Below are 18,265 nucleotides of genomic sequence, written 5' to 3'. Positions count from 1 at the left end.
CCCACTAAACTCATTAACCATCTTCCATTAACTTCACTGGGCTTTTAGCAAATGCCTTCATTTATTTTTAGATGCCTACAAGCTGAGTTGTGATTCAACAGAAAGCTGTCAGCTGCGTAAGTAGGACTGATATTAATATGCATGTTCTGCTTTGCCCACCGTGTAAGAAAGGCCAACAGTAAGTGTCCATTTATGGCTAAGAAAGCTCCTGAGCTCTCAGATCATCTAGGACATAAAAAACATGACATGTACTACTTCCATCCCCAAAACTGGGGGCGGGGTGAGGGGAGGAAGAGCACCACTAATCTCCGATGTTCTCACCTCAACACCCAATCGCCTGCCTGACAACAACAGAGACTGAACTCCACAGCTGAAGGTTGGGGTTTTGCTGTTTTTTTATGAAATTAAACACTCTACGTGAAGATCCAAGGAAAATAATCCTCCAAACTCCCTTTCCCCTTGCTTTTCTCCCCTCCTGTCTCCTCAACCACAGCATTCCACATGCACTTCACTCAGATCTTGTTGTTTTGCCTCTCACCCTTACAGCACCAGAAGAAAACCAAGATGACTACTGTGTTACTCAAAACCTTCTAGCCATCTCTTTTAACACCTCATTAACAGATACTACACTATATTAGACTCCTGCAAAAGCTTACAATTTTACGTTGCTGGGAGCAGAGCTGAGAAAAGCTGCAAAATTCCTCATTTCTGTGAAGCCGCTCTGGGTCTGCACTGGGATGGATCAATTCATGCCCCTGCTAGCCCTGCATGTGTAGAGAGGAGCAGTTATTGAGAGCCCCCTCACACTCAGAATCACAGGCTTTGGAAGCTTGCATGTCTATGGAGCACCCCAGGTGTTCAAAGACTGCATAATGTAAGAGAAAAAGACGGGCTGGGTCACTGAGAAACGAGCAGGGCAGAATACAATGTACCACTAAACAAGCAGATCACGAGCATCTTTGATCCTCCGATAGGTTAACTGCTTATGTTGAAACACATACGGTAGCCACTTTTTATCATGCTTCACCTCTTGCAGTGTTTCAGTTCCTAAACAGTTTCTCCCAGTAAATAATTTCCTCTTGTCTCAATTTAATCAAGCTAAGCACTTGAAGTAAGTGCTTTTCATCTTAAGCACATAATGAAGTAAGCTGCAGCAGAATCTTTTTGTCTCTAAGTCTGCGAGTTCAAAAATTATTTCACTTACAATTTTTCTCTTTAACGTACCTCCTCAATGTATGCCAACATTAAAAGCAGTAGACTCATATCTCCTGAATTTAAAAAAAAAAATAAAAATAAAAAAATCTTGATTTTTGACCAGGTTGCCAAGAGACCACACCAGAAACTGCAATAGAAAACAGCAATTTCTGTCACAGCACACTTCCGTCTTAAACTACAGACTTAGATCCCAGGGACTTCAACTACAGTTTTCGACTATAGAACAGGCTGAAAAAAAGAAGAGGTTAAAAAAACCCAACCCCAAACCTGTTAATTACTGAATAAAAGACGACAGTAATTAGATTCTACATTACTTCTCTACATTTCAATTGGTATTTCTGCCTTAAAATTATTACATTCTTAACTACATCTATTGACAACAAACCCCCCCCCCCCAGTATCAAACTTATGCAAAATTGCTCCAAGCTAATAACCTGAAGATTAAATTCTGGCAGTGGATGACATCAAGGACCAAATGAATATTTATTTTAGTAGGCCCTTTTTTTTTCTTCATCTCACTAAAGGCACAAGACAGGCTCAAGAAGCTGTCCAATAATTTTTTTTCACCACAGTACGTCATAATTACTTTTTTTTAACATATTAAGGACAAAAAAAAAATCATGTTCACATTCAGATAGTCTAAATAAAGATCACAGGATCTTAGCCAACTTCCTTTTCCAGCCTTTGATTTAAAGAAACCAACCCACTGAGAACTTACTGCTCAGCTCCCAAGGCTAACAAATATTTCTAGTTTGAATTCTGCAGATTTCAATTAGGTACCTGCTACAATGAAGAATCTCTTGCTGCCAGATATGACTCCCAGTTTCACTATATATGAGCTTCCCCCTCCATAGTAGTTATTTGCATCTATAATTTGGCTCGCTAGGATGTGTGTTTTAGTTCCATCAAAAACAGATCAAACGGAAAGCTATGCAAGATGCTAGTGAAATGATGTACTGTACTTCTAATTTGTTGTGGGGTTTTTTTTCCCCCAGATGTGCAAGCAAAACTAAGTATTGAGTGGAAAGAATACCTACACCCTGCTGGGGTTCTGGAAATAACCTGACAGTTACCGTTAATCGCAATGCATACACAGAGGTATCACGCTGTGTGCACTGCACAGGAGACAGAAGGCTGCATTTAAAAGCAAGAAGATAATTACGTAAGATCAAAACACAAGGAGCAGTTCTCACTGGCTCCTCTGAGGATATCCTCTCTCTCTTCTACAGGCAACTGATTGCTAAGTCAACCCCAGTTGTTTTTAATGAGAACTATAATGATTCTACCAATTTTTATGCTGACAAAATAAAACATAAGGCCTATATTAAGTACCTGGATATAAACAAACAGATAATCTACTCTTTACTGGTCAGAGAACTCTGCAAGGAAATAAGAGCCATCTTAAAGCAATTTTGATACTTGGAGAGGGATATGTGGCATCCCCTTACCTGAGATCATCCACAGCTGACCACCTAGTAATGCAGCTGGGATAAAGGATCCTGTTCTGTGCACATCCTTTGAGTTTCAAAGTCTGCTCACAGAGTGAGTGAGGTCAATTGTAACTCAAAACCTGAAATTGCATCCACATGCTACACCACCTCTATTTGTTGTTGGACTCTAAGATCTTAAAGATCTTTTCCAGCCAGAACATTTGCAGTAACATCTAGTCTGGGAATCACAGACTTCCTTGATTTTATATTCAAGTTTAACATGAGTATGTGTAAAATACTAAACGTCACTGGACGTGAAAGCTCTCCTCTGTATCCCATAAACTGCCCTTGACCACGGACTGCAAGTGGAAAGAGACCCACCAACCATGTTAGCATCCTGCAAGTTTTAAGTGAGACATCTGAGCCAGGAATTGATTTTCTTTCCTCCAGAAAGCTGCACACAACATCACTCTGCATGCTGTCGCTGTCCCAAGGATGGAAGGGGAGAAAAAACGTCTAGTGCCATAAAGCATACGTAGAAAAGTGATAAAATGTGACAATCTAGAGTTTCACTATTTGAAGCATGGAATTGAAATTAACTTTTTCTTTCTGTGAAATCTGGGTTAAATAATTTTAGATTTAACTCATAAAAAGAGCATTCAGTTCCCTGGTCTTATATATAGCTTTCAAACGTAATGCTTTTCTCAAAGCCAAGAACACCATCTTGGAGTAAAAAACGCACTAGCATTTAATCCCACTTGTTCTAACTACATAACAGATTTTTCAGCCATGTACTCCAAAATTAAATCAAGAGAGGAGAAAAGAGAGTCACTGGAGCATTTAAAGTTACACCTAACATAAGAAACACAGGTATAGGAAGTGGTTTGGCACAGTGACATGACAAGCATCTGGAAAGCTGAAACTCTCTGTATCACACACCATCTCTGACACAGGGGGCCAAGAGCCCAGGAGGGACTGTGGCCGAGACCCACCCACCCCACCCTGATAGCACACAGCAGGATTTAGTCATCAAATTAAAAACCAGCCAATTTAACCTGTAACTGAGACAGGTCATAGGTTGGTCACACCTCTTATTTTTTAAATGCTTAATATCTTCAATTTCTTAAGGCTGCAGAAGTCATATGAAATGGGAACACTCAGTCTTACTGACTGGTGCTAATTGCGGAAGGAGGGATGAAGGATTTAAGTTCCTCCATTTCCACTGTCCCCAGCCCTCTGTAAAGCCTATATCCGTTATACATTTTTTTTAACTACTTAATCCCTTCCTTCCTCTTTTCCCACTTCCTCCCTTTTTTTCTAATTGTTCCCCTTGAAAATATAGTGAAAATCTTGGATCAGCTAATAATTTACTTGTGCTTATGAATAAATTATTTCTATGGCATAACAGCTGGCCTACATTTCTCATTGAATATTGTTCTCCTTTTGAAGGGACTCTGATTTAACACTTGAAATTAAGCCTGCATTTCCCACAAAAGTGTATCACACTAGAAGCTAGTGTGATAAAATTGCTACAAACGAAACCGCTGCAATTAACCAGTGACGTCCTATGGTCTTCAGGAAGTCTGGATAGATGTTCCCTACTCCAACTTCTACTGAAATTATTGTAAAAGTCAATGACGATCAAATGAGAAAAGTCCAAAAGAAAAGGTAAGGCAAGACCCCTGTTATGCAGAACGATTTTTAAGTCCATTCTTTTAAAATAAGAATAAACCCCCCAAACACCACCACTCAGTTACAAGTGTAACAACAAGGTGAGAATTCAATGCCAGCCTTTCTCAGCAAACAGGCAAAGATCACAGACCTCTACCCAATTGTCTGTTTACATTCCTACAATTTCAGTCTCTCTGCAATCACTGGCAAATGCCTTCAAAGGTATTAGCACAAGTAGGTGAATGGCTTTCAGATTAACTCCCTTGGCTCTAATACACATACCTTACACAAATTTGTAATACCAGACTTCCTAATTTCCAAGTGGTGAAAACACCCTACTTCAGTTGTGCCTGAATCCACAGTTTATAATCTTGCACTGACTTCCTAAAAAAATTAGAGGAAATTCAAGACCTGATGTTCCAGTCAAACAGAAGTGCACTTTAACAGGTTGAATTAGCTCTAATATATTTAAAGGTATTATTATACCTGAATGGGAACGTTCACATACAGAAATCAAGCCCCATGTACCTCCACCCATTCAGGAAGCATGTGTGGGAATTTCCAGAAACACATAAGAATGTGACCTGATTTACCAGATTTATTGCACAGTGCAGTGTATCCTAAAGTCTTGCTTCCCTTTATCAACCACTAAACAGGCACTTGCTGGACCATTTCCTGCACTGTGCCTCCCACTGTGCCTCCCACCCCCCTCCAGTGGAAACAAGGATATGAGAGGAATCTAATGTATGCCTGTGCTTCAACTCAGCACAGGGCTGAGAAACAGGTACAGCTAGACTCTGGAGTGGGAAAGTACTCCCAAGCGTCTTAATCCAGGCATAGCTTCAGTGACTTAAGAAACACAAATCCTGCTGACTCATGACTGCAGAAATCCCAACACAGTATCTCCACATGAAAAGTATTTACGCTCTCCTTGCTGTAGGAAGAAGTGGTAAAGCAATACTGATTTGAAGTAGTATGCAAAAGACCTGGGGAAGTACGTAAAAAGCAATTAGGTGTGCTTAAAAATTATTTTTAAAAATACCTAAAGGCAGATAAATACATTTTAATCTGACCTGACTCTGCTTTATGGCTTTAGAAAAAGTATTACCCACTTTAGCACAACATTTCCTGTAATCCTGCCATGCTGCAAACCAAAGAGAACAGACAGAACACAGATGTGCTGGCTCAGCATATTTTGAAGAGATCCCTGGAACACCTTCTAGGCAAGAGACTGCAAAGGGCTGGCATAGGTCCATGTCATCTGCAGAAGTCCCATATATCCTGAAGTCCTGGTTCTCCTTCAGGTGGGATGCAGCCTTCCTCAGTACCCTACTGCTCCTCTAAAGGAACCCTGAGCAGTAGAAAGCCCTCATTCCCCACAGGACTGCATCTTCTAGCTTATCAATAGCAAGCACCTACAGACTGTTGGATCTGTGGTGGCCACGTGGGGCAGACACCACTGACATTTAGCCACCCTTGAGCCAGACATTCTGTAAACAGCAGAAGACAGACTCTTAATCTTTTAATCCACAATTTGCAAAGGAAAGATTACAGCATATCATTTCATACCTATTCAGTATCTGGGTAATCGTCTTTATGCAGAGTTGGCTAAATTTGAGTGCCATCCAGTTTACAAAGCAGTCCTTTCCACTCTCTAATGCTGCAGATGCCGGTTTTCTGGTGGATATCTAAGCAAAATAGGTTTTGTTAGCTGTTCTTATATATTAGTCTTTCGTACAAAATAAGGTCTGAGCTCGTGTATAAACTGTTAGGCACTTAACACTTCTTGAAAAAGATTACCTCATCTTCCAGAAACCACTGTCATTCAGATGACACCTTGAACCTTTGCAGCTTAAAAAAAAAACCTCAAAACACAACCAACTCCAGTATTAGAAGTCTGAGATGAGCAACCCACTTATTAACACATGGGAGTCCAGAGCAGCTCCCAGGTATATCTGCTCATTCTCACCTGGGGTGTTTGCCCAGAGGCCCAGTGGCCACTCATATAGCATCAACACACTGACCTGCCACAGGGCTCCCCAGTTGTAGGAAGGAAAGAAACCTCTGCTGTGACACAGGATTTAAAGCTCCCCTTCCAGCTTCACTGGTAGAGCCAGGGAACAACTGCTGCAGTGTCCCACCAAGCACAGAGGACAAGTCACCTCTTACAAAAACAACCCTAGGCAGCCTCCCATCTGAGGAGGCCCTGTGCTCCCACACAAGGCACAGCACGGGGAATTCCTCTCTGACTCTTCCCAGCCACTACTAATTGCTAGAGGCCCTGGGCATGTAGAAGGTAACATCAATCAGCAGTTCAAGTACAAGCAATCATGACAGCTATAAACAAAAATATTTGTAAGTGAATGTTTGAGTCACAGGGTAGCACTGGTAGCAACTGAGATAAGCTCCTGCCTTGAATTAGTTTCCCCAAACCTGTTTCTCAGCCCCATTTCTGAAGAACTCAGCATTGTAAAACTCTGTTGATTAACTCAAATGGGCAGAAAAGAACCACTGAACCAATTCACAGATTGAGGTTGGAAGAATTTTCTTATGATAGACTGAAAGATGTCATGGTACTTGAAAGGATCTTTGAAATCCATGGAAAGACCCAGACCTGTTTAAACTAGAGTGAACAATTACTCTTAAATAGAGAAAATACTAGGTTTCAGAGGCTGGCAGATTTCTTGTTTTAATTTTTCATATTTATTTAATGATTCATTAAATCCTGCCTTTTAAAAACAGCAAGGACTAGTTCCTAACTATAGTGGGCTTTCTACCTCTTGATACCATCAGATAGGGACTAGATGCCCGTCACTAAGGTATGCTTTAAACAAACTAAGTTACTGAAGTTCAGATAGGGATGACCTAAACACAACCATGCAAAACAGAAGTTTCCATCCCTGCCTTCAGTATTGTTTTTGTATTTTAACCAGCTGCAGCCCATCTTAACCATCCCAAGAGTTAGCAGGTGCACCCAGCATTCCCTTCCTCAGCTTGATGCAATAACCAGAGCCTGAAGCATCTTCAGAATTGCTTTTCCCCCCAGGCTCACATCATCTGCATTTTACAACCAAGTTTCGAAAAGAAATACAGAGGATGCCACAACACAATTTGTTCAGTATGAATGAGAGGTGCTGATATACACCAGATCTCAAGCAGACACAGCCACCTGTCTGCAGTCTGCATTGCAAGAGAAGTAGCAGCTCCTGCACACCCTTACAATCATCATTTCCATCTGCCCAGTGCTAGACAGCTCCCCAGCAGCACACAGACATTAGGCATCCCTTTTCCAAAGCACCTTGGCAGAGCTCCAGTGCCTGAACTCTAGATCTTGGACTTGATTCTGACAGCTAAATTTAAAATGAAAAAGTATGAAGTATTTAATTTTATCAAGAGTAAAAGCCCTTCTCAGTATGCTGTAAACTGCCTTTAACCAAGGACTGCAAGTGGGGAAAGATTCACCATGTTTCAGAATACTGCAAGTTTTAAATGAGATGCCTGACCCAGGAATTGCTTCTCTTCCCTCCAGAAAGCTGTACACAACTTCACTTTCTTTCAAAAGAGATTCCGTGTCTAACCTAGAGAAAGCCCAAGTCTTCTTTAGATTTGTCCCATTCATTCAGTAGGGTAAGTTTTGGAAAGAAAATACAGCCTTATGCAACATCAGCCAAGAATAGCTGCGAAAGAGCTTAAAGTTTCTCCTACATTTGCAGTGTAGGGTGATGTGTCAGCCAGCCAGCCTTAATTCACAGAAAAACAACTAGATGAAAACTAGCATTTCTGCAGGAGAAACTAGAGGAAACAAAAGCAAATGAGAAATAAAGAGGAAGTAGCTTGCTGAGTAATAACACAGGAGAAATAATTCAAATTCTCTGTATATCAACAGATGCAGATTTTGGTTTATGACTAGAGGTGCTGTATCATGCTGCTATGTTTATCAGCAGAAGCCAGTTATAGCAAAACCTCTTAATAATGCAGAAAGGTTAAAGAAAAACTCATACTGCATCACACTTTTTTAATTATACATTTTGTGGAGCAGATGGGCTCGTGGTAGGAAATAATCTCGACACTACCTTTCTTTTTCAGTAATATGTAATGACATAGGTCAGTCCTGTATACACATACTGCTCAAGCACATAGTTCTATGTTGACACTATATTTCAATTGTTATTATGAAGTATTTCCATTACACCGGTTCCTTAGGCATTAAGATGAATTAATTTAGCATAATTTCTAACATTCATTTGAGAGCTCAAGCATGATTTCAGAAACCCTAAATTGCTGAGAGAAATTAAAAATAAGTTTTAAAAAAAGTTTTCCAATGTATAAACTTCTATTCTTTAAAGATGCACCATTTACAGAGGAATGCTGTTCTCCACAGGCAATACCACAGGCATAAAATTACAAGAATATCAAGTGAAATGTATTAAACATTATTTGTCAAAACATTTATAAGAACAAGGTATTTGGATTTGAAGGGTGTGGCACAACAAAAGCACCAGTTCAGAGATCAGAAGTTATGCAGAACACATTCTGTGCTTCCTCCCACAGAAAAGTATTTGCCTCTGTACACAGAACAACTCTGCGACATGAAGAGTCAGAACATTTTTCCCCCCCACTATCATATATTTTTAACTCAGTAAATTAATTATTTCCATTTGCCAAGTTCTTTGGTACTTTTAAACACTAGAAAGGAACAAGAACAAAAACATGCACTTCATATTTCACTGTTTACATGGAAAAGAGTAATAAATGTAACTTGCAGAATACTAAGCTGTATTTTAATGCCTCTCCAAACACTTGCAAATATTAACTAAACTTTTCTTTAAGTATTCAACAAGACAGAAGATAGTATATATTATAAATGAAAAATACTTGAATGAATATGCACTTGTTTGATAGCAAATTCTAAATAATTTTGAAAACCTCATTTTTTGTTTAACATTATGTCACTTAGATTTGGAATTAATGGAGTAACATTTTTTAAAAAAGAGGAAAAGAGGAAAAACTACAGTAATGGTGCATATTTTATAATATGGATTATTTAAAATATTGCAGTAAAGATATTTCAAGACATGCAGAATTTCAGTGAATTAAGTAAACCACTTTGTGTGACACAGTACTCTTAACCAGTATGATAGTCCTAGCTTGAAATATTTTGGAATAGTTTTAGTAAGTGCGAAGCACCTTGGTTCAAAAGAAGCTTTTTCAAGTACTTGCTCAAACAGTTAAAAAAAAAAAAAAGAGGAAGAGAAGTAAATCGAGCATCTAAAAAATCAAAACTTTACAAATACCTCTTCAAATGCTGTTCCAACTCCAAGAAAAACATTTTCATGGTTATTTGGTCAGAGCCTTTTTTCTGGACAAGTGTCACTTTCATTGATGTATCTCTTTAGTCTCCCCCAGATGGAGGGTCGGAAGAAATACCTCTTGGATTGTGGCAGCCGTGAGATTAGCATTAGCATTCCACTATTAACCACGGGTCCTGAACTCAGCAGCACTTTCAAGAATCACAAAGCCTCGCCCGTTAAAGATTATCCACTTGCTTCTATTCAAAGTTCGCTGAGTTTAATAGTGGTTGGTCACGATCAACAAAAACAAGCAGGTCAAACAGTGACGACACTACAGATCCTGAGACCACATGGTGTTTTGTTACATAAAGCATCAAGAGAGATTAAAATCTTCACGATTACATTTTCAAATCTCAAACAAATGCATCTTCTTTCAGCAGTGCTGAATTCACCAACTCCCAAGCTGATTTAGCCAGATCCCACTTTTTGTAAAGCACATGTTAATCACTACAGGTAGCTAATTCTGCTTAGAGAAAGGCAGCTGAGTTGTACTGCTTTTCAAATCAAAGTTCTAGTGCTTAATGGCAACTGTAATTAGACGCAGAATTGACAGTACCCAGTTTGCCAAAAAAAATTCTTACACAGGCAAAACCTATCCCTGAATGTTATTATCACGAGACATGGCTCATTTGAGCATTCTCTCACTCACACCAAAAAGCCACAGAGGTGGGACTACCCAGATGGTGGAGCAGTTGTACTCCATGATCTTGGCCCTTGGAGAAGAGGCAGCCAGGTGTAACAGCCCTGTGAGAGGGATGCTCACTCTTGAAAATAGAGCTACTTTTGAAAGCTTCAAGTGGAGACTAACATGGTAGAACTACACAAACTATTAAGATGAGAATGTTAGACCCGCTATTATTGAACAACTTCAATATCGAAGATGAAATATTACTTAAAACAAGGAGTCTTGCTTATTTTAAAGAGCTGAAGCATCAAGCTGACTAGAGAAATGCTCAAAAACAATTCCAGAAAGCTGAAGCAAGACAAATTATCATTTGAGCAGCATCCTTACATATCCTTTCATAATCAGAGACTCAGTAAAATAACAATCCCCAATGAATCCTACTGGTAGCATTATCTTCAGTATCACGTATCCTACAATATATCCTCCCTTGGCCATTCTATAAACTACACAGCTGACACGTGGCAGTGTGGCTCAGCTGAATCTGTATCCCACAGAACAGCACCAAAAGAGCTGATGGCTTTTAATTTTAAGCTACCCTTCTCCTTACCCTCTTTAACATCCTTCTTGTCGTCCTGGTTCCCAGTATTCCTCTCTGTAAAGCTGGATGGTTGACATCAGCTAGGAAAACAGTCCCTCATAAATGTTGTGCATAGAGTACATGCATTGGTCATAGGTGTTTTCTAGGATGCCTAAAACAATGCATACACAGTGAAGTATTTTGGGAGTGGGAAAGGGATGAAAGCAGTGACATTAACCTTTCCCATGGGACAGTGTTCACTGTCTCCCTTCCTATTGCAAGATTCCCTTCGAACAGAAGCTCCACCACACTAAAGGCTGTGTCCAGACAGTTAGTAACAAGGTCCAGTAAGTTGTGCACACCTGACCAATACACTGCTCAGCTCCAACACTGCTCTGACTCAAATATGTGTTTCCTTTATAGCCAGAAGGATCACAAAATGTTAAGATTACATGGGGGGGAATCTTAAGAAACACAAATCTGAGCACTAAACATAATTTGTGAAAGATAATTAACTGTAATATTAACTCGTGCCCACACACAAATAAAAAGATACTGTAAAAGCACTTATCTTTCCAGCATCCTCCTCATAAGCTTACGCTAAAATCCTTTTAATTTGGTCTGCTTATTTAAAGAAGTCAAGTCAGAGTCAGCTTGAAAGTGAAAAGCAAATATATATATTTATTTATATATGCATCTATGATACAAGACTACTGAATATATTCAGCTGTGCACTGCTGGGCCCACAAAGAGAAGCCATATTAGGTAGCTCCATCTATGGTAACACTAAATAATCTTTCCTTATGCTTCAGCCCAAATTCTTGTGATGATTTTACAGCAGGGCAACACTGAGAGGCTTCATTTGATGCTAATTCTCCAGTAATACCAAGTAAAATGGTTTCTATACCACTGATCTAAAAGCACATAATTCAAATTTAGTATTTTTTTATTTGGGGGTTTTGTGCCCCAGAGGAGTCTTACCAGTTCTATTTATCACCTTCATGAACAACAGAAAAGGATTTACTTTGTCAGTTACCACACTGAAATTAAATTAAATGTTAAAACATAAACACTGCAGGGGCAGGTGTTCCAATAACCACTTGATTTTTCTCTTAAGCATTCCCATAAATTTGCCATTTCTGGTTACAATGCAGTCAAATTAGAACTACTGCTCAGTTATGTGCAGGGCAACAACTTACAGGTAATAGAAACCAGAAAATAAAATGTAAGTCAACTGGATTAACTAAGCGATGGAACGTTTTTACTGCTTTGAAAAACAGCCTCTCGCTGCAACTTAAAAATCCCTGAAGTACAAGGATCTTCTTTCTTCTCCTGTCACATTCAAGAATTCAGCACCAAGCTATGCTTTCCTTCCTTTGTCCTGAACCATTCTAGCTGTTATATAAAGTGACAGACTGCACATAGATGAGTTATCACTGTGCATGCACTAGGATGTCAGATACGGCTAAGTTTTACCATGAAAAAAAAACCAAACACAACAAGATTTTATGCATGGTAACATCCAGGTACTTAGGTTTCACCACCACCCCACCCCACCTCCCCCTCCTCTGCCCATGACTCTTACATCCAAAGGAGAGGAGGGTCTTCCAATGTACTTCACTTGCAGTACTCCTTGACAGTTTGCTTTTTTTTAAAAAAAATACATTAGCTCAACTTTAGATTTAACCGAGTGAATTCATCTGGCATTTAGCCAACAGAATTTACTGTTGATGTCAGTCTAAATGAAATGCAGCACTTGAGCATGAATTCCTAAGCATGCCACACATGACTGAATTAGCTGCCATACCTTCATGCAGTAAACATTTAGCAGGTTCATTTTCCACATACTATACAGGACTTCAGAGACAGCTTGAATAATCCAGCCTTTACCACAGGAAAAAGCAGAAATTAAAGCACAAGCCAACCTTTAGACTACAGATGTAGAAAGCCCTATGGTAACCATGTCAATTTTGATGTGATGCAACAAACTAAGAATAAATTTAAAATTATGACATGCATACAAGTGCTTAACAAAGCAGAAAATCTATCAGACAAATACGGTCTTCTGGAAGCTTTCAAGTTACAACCACATAATCCTTACGTGTTAAAAACTTACTAAAATAGTGATCTGAGATTTATATAAGCCAGCAGTATTCAGGATTTCCAAAGTTTGTTTTGTGATTACAGCACAGTCTCCAAGACTACTGCTTTAGGACTTCAAAAACAGCAAACAAACATTTATAGGAAGTTTAAGTGCTTCTTGTTACAGGAGATGCCCCATATACCATTTGCATCGTAACTTAGGGATTTTTTAATGTTTTCTCCCACCTTAAATCAATCTTTACGGAGCACTTCGGCACAAAGTGTTTTGCAAGGCTGCTAGTCAGTGACAGCAGTACACAAAACCCCAATCTGACTCTAGAAAATACTGGTTAGATCTCATGAGTGAAGAAAAGCATGCTTGATTACCAAAGGAAATAAAATAGACGAGAAACAGTGAAAAGCACAAAACGCTGTAGAAAGACATCTGCACCATGACGAAAACCAAAGCACTGAAGTCAAACACAAGTGTATGGATGCCAAGCTAGGAAGTACCTCATTTCCAAACACTAGCAGCAGCAATCACTGCTGTACCTTTGCTATCCTCACATTTTGAACAGATGTAATGAAGTGGTTAGAAAAGATAGCTTTAATCAGTCCATTATTAAGCAACTAAAAAAACCCAGTGTCTTTAGCTATTAATATTCCACTTGAGCACCTGAAGAATTTTTTTTACATCCTTCCTAATCATCACTGAGCAATACAAAGGTAAGGCTTCCAAGTTACACAAGGATAAGCATTACAATTGCACCAGTTTACCCTGTTGGTTTACATTTAGTTTTTATTTTCATCTCAGTATCACTACATATATGGCCAAAGAGAAAATCCTCCCTGGGTGAAAGGTGAAGAAACACATACAAGGAAGAGCCTACTGGATCTGAAACACCCACCTAACCCACAAGCCAACACTAGGCATGGCCAGAGACAGAACACTGCAGAGTAACTCAAAAAGGCTCAAAAAGTAACTTTTGTACAGTATTCTCCCACCTGTCAGGAACCAGCAGCTTAAGGAGTTCCTACACAAGAAGGAACAACTTAGTGTTTAATAACTCAAGGGAATTTTCTTCCAAGAACAGGTCTAGTTGTTTTCTTTTAATGAAGTTAGTCACATCACACAGTTCTGAGACTTTGTAAAACTCTGGTTGGTTAATTCTGAGGTAAATACCCAGGGAAGAGAGTTTTCAAACTACCAAGTATGAAGCATCAACCACCCTCGCTGCTAAAGAAATATGAGTTTGAATCTCTAGAGCAGACCTGATTTAAGAACACGTTAGGAACACGTGGAAGCCACCATAAGCATGAAGGAGCATCCTCAGGGAGTTAAGTCTTCTCCAAGAACCACAATGAGCCACCTGCAAGTGAGTACTTTATATTCCACTAACTGGAAGTCAGAACTTCTAACATTTAATCATAAAGAAGAACAAATGTCCTTAAAGCATATTCAAGCCGTGGAACTATGTTAGTATTGGGACAAAGAAGCGTTTTTAAAAACTGAATAAATTATCTTGGGGGAGGAAGAAGTAATTATGAGCATTGGTACTGAATATATATTGCTATTTTTATTGTGGAGATCAATAAAATCAGATGAAGCCTAAGGGAGACAAGCCTAGAATCTCTTCTATAGGTAAGGCATCTCTTTACCCTGGTTATGCTATGTAATCCTAGTCTAAAGCAAGTGCTCATTTGCTGTAGCACCTGTGAAACCAAACCAGCAGAATCCCTGATTAATGAGGAGCCTGATTAACATGGACTGACACAGCACAATAGCAGCAGCTCAGCATTTTTGCTGCAAGGGATTGTCAATTTATTTTGCATGTTATATCAGCTGAACACAAAATTAATAATAAAGGGTTTGCAGACTCTCAGCTGGATTGGAGAGGAAGGAACCCTCCTCCCACACACACCTGTGTTCTTGTGTCGGGGGTTTTTTAACCTATGTATGCAAGAGAAGACTTCAGAGTACTATGAAGTCGCCAGTTATATAATCCACAAAAGGGAGTCTCACAGTTAAGGGTAAATTACTGTCAATAGACAAATGCAGCACAAAGCCTTCCTGTTGAGAAAGGCCACCCAAAACTTTCAGAGGATAATTCCAAAACAAACCTGCATCCTGCCCAAACCTCCAAGCTGACACTCATCACTAGGCATGGGCTAACAGTTACAGCTATTCTCGTACACTACAAACTCCTCAGTAATACAGGAACTTTATGAGACTAAACTACAGCTGACATTCCTTGGGCATGTGGTGGCATCCATATTAAAGAAGTTAAAGATACACAACAGTGTAATTCTAACCATTACCAAGATAGTGTTTTTAATTCTAGAGCTCTTTTTCCTCAGATTTTTCCATTCTTTCAGATTCCAGAGGGTAGCCTGCAATCAAGCAGCAGTTCAGGCCCCAAAAGCACTGGGCTCTGTGAGGCTAGTGTCTTATTTTTAAGAAGTCCGATGCTTTATAGCAAGCTCCAGAGAGACTGGGTTTCTCTGCCATGCCCCAGTATTTGCCCAAGGAGGGAGCAACACTCTGCCATCCTGATTCTCTTCAGTTATGCCAGACACTCTGCAAGGCAAGATCCAGCCTAAAAGTGATACTCTGATGTTTGAACCAGAATAAAGCTCTCCGGGAACCCACTGCAACCAAAAGGAAAGCCACTCCAGCAGGCCCAAGTATTTAGCTCCTGGATCACCAGGACTGGAAATTGTGCAGCAGGACCTCTCATAAGCAGCCCACTGTAGGCACTGCAATGCAGAAGGAAAAAGGGTGTAACTTGCTGCTGAAACTGAAACTTCAGGGTCTGACAAGTCTTCTGTGCATCATTTGTTCTCATACAAACAACTTGCATGGTGCTGTGAAACTTACCCAAATATGCTGGTTTCTGTGAACATACACAAATGCTTGAATAAGTCTGAGAGGCAAACAGCAGCAACAAAACACCACCATGGGTAGCAAACTAAATACTTTGCCATTTTGAGCTGCTGATACTACAAGGTTCTCTCCTGTAATGAATTCCATGAGTTGTTCAAGTGTTAACAATACACTAACATTAAGCATTAGTTTGTTTAGCAGGCATTGAGGACAGCACTAATCCTATATATTATTATTTTTACTGTGAACGTTTAACTCTTGCACAGCTCTTACCCTCTATGAATTATGGTATTTTTCTGAACTGATTGTGTTCAGCAATGTTTATTTCAGAAAAGACAAAGTCACAACCTTCAGTTTTCTTATCTGGCCATGTAACAACAGCAACCAATTCTGAAATTAGTTGCTTCTGACAAAGCATTTTCTTCAGAGACCTTTGTCACTTCTTCCCCTACCAGTAAGGAGCACAGAATGTGACAATATTACAGATGTGCTAAAATGCCCCTCTTAAACCAGAAAGTAGGACTTCACTTCCATAACCAGTAATTATCAATAATTTTCTTGAAATTGATTGCTATAATGGGGTAAGTAAAAGCTATGGGTGTTATTTGGGAGACCAAAACAGAGGTTTGGAAGAGTATTATTGAATCTCATAGAAGAGATTATTGTAATATATGCTATAATTAATGAGACCAATAAATGTATCATGAAATTGAATAACAGAATCATAGGAAAACCATCTAACTACAGATTTGGAAACTAGAAAAGCAGAGTAGTGGACTAAATAAAGCTTCAACAATGAAGAACAGAAATACAGGCAAGTGGAAGCAGGGAATGAACAGGGAAAAAAGTAGTGAGAGAAAATAGCAAAGAGAGTGAGGCATTAAAGAGAGGAGGGTCAGAAAACACATGAGGGAATGAAGAGGATAAAGGAATTATGGGCTAAAAATACCCAAAAGGAAGGTTACAGCAGATACTGTATTAAATGAAAAAAAAAAAAAAAAAAAAAAAAAAAAGGCATTTGAAAAACAGAAAGCTCATTTCTGGAAATGTCAGATTTTTCTGGAAAAAGAGAAGCATAAGAAGGCAAGGATTAAGAAATTAAATCTATAGCCAGCAGCTGCCAGAGCCCTGCAATTTCCCTTGGCAGACCAGCACTCTGATTCTTAACCCAATGCCACTGCATCACCGTCATGATGACAGCTTTGGAAAAGAGGAAAAACAAACAAACAAAAAATCAGAAGGTTCAGACTTTCAATCTGTCTTCTCTGCATATGTGAGCAAAACCATCCAGCCTATGATGACTCCCTCCCTAGTTCATGCTCCAAATACAATGTACTACAGAAATACTTTAACCTAAGGTACCAGAGGTAACAGTTATGTTAATCAGGACCTCTATGTGTCTCAGCTCTCGCCACTGGAAAGGGCTGAGGGCAAAATGACTGACACAGCTGTTGTCCTACATTTTGTAGCCATGCGCACAGCCTCTCTCCACCGTGCCCCCTCCTGCCAGGAGTGCTGCACTTCAGCAACGCACCAGCAGCCCTCGGTTTATCTGCTACAGCACCTGTCCTTCAGTGGACCTGGGTTAAATGGTGCAGCTGATTAAAAGCAAAAAAACAGCCTACGCCCACAGACACAACTGATTCGGCCACCGCAAGCATCAGGATTTTTTAAGAGAGCAGCCCTCTGAGCTCCAAACAATTCAGTACTATTTTTGCTCCTCCTTCAGAGCACAGGGAGGAAGAGAGAGTGAGAAGGTGTTTTGAGTGGGGAGGACAGACAGATGGACACAGAGCTAGTTTATTGACCTATCTGCATTTCAGCTGTAGTTAATAATGGTTAATATTTCATATTGTTCACTGAAAAATGCACCAGAAGCAGTAAGGATTGTGGGTTCTGAGTGCATTCCAGAAAGACACTGTACTTCTGGACTCTAAATATCAATTTATCAAGTTACAAGAACCAAGAGGTCTTGTTTCCAAGGTGCCCTTAAAAAAAAATACAGTTTATTACTTTCTCCTTCAGTGAACAGTTCAATATCCCATTAAACATTTGCAGTTATTCCTGTTGGTACATACATGCTGATCTAAGTCCAAAGACATAAGTAATCTGCTCAGGCATTCATGGCAACAGGCTTTCCATTGACAAAGGCTGAACTTTCTATGTTTTAATAAGGCACGAACACAGCTAACAAGTTAAATAACATTCTTTTCCTCTCACTCCATTACACATATTCCACTATTGTATTTCACAACGGGCTCCCATTAATTGCCATGAAAGGTTCTCCTACTTCATCCTGCCCACGTGTTCTTGCCTTCTCCTTTGAATTGGATCTGATGGAAAACCAAAAAATTATCTGCTACACCATGTGAACAGCATAAAACTACGGGCAGAAATGAGTGACTGGCAGAGGAGGAAGAGCGAGAATAC

The 18,265-nt window shown here is 39.6% G+C and overlaps 1 protein-coding gene across 2 annotated transcripts in view; it reads right to left on the bottom strand.

Moving 5' to 3' along the window:
- TSC22D1 (TSC22 domain family member 1) overlaps positions 1 to 18,265 on the bottom strand; it is a 90,907-nt gene that overhangs the window by 5,677 nt on the left and 66,965 nt on the right. The gene's annotated exons all lie outside the window — the stretch shown is intronic.

This window comes from Apus apus, chromosome 1, assembly GCF_020740795.1.
Source record: "Apus apus isolate bApuApu2 chromosome 1, bApuApu2.pri.cur, whole genome shotgun sequence".
Taxonomy (NCBI): Eukaryota; Metazoa; Chordata; class Aves; order Apodiformes; family Apodidae; genus Apus; species Apus apus.
Note: the sequence above shows the minus strand (reverse complement) of the source record. Positions and strands in the feature narration are given on the sequence as shown.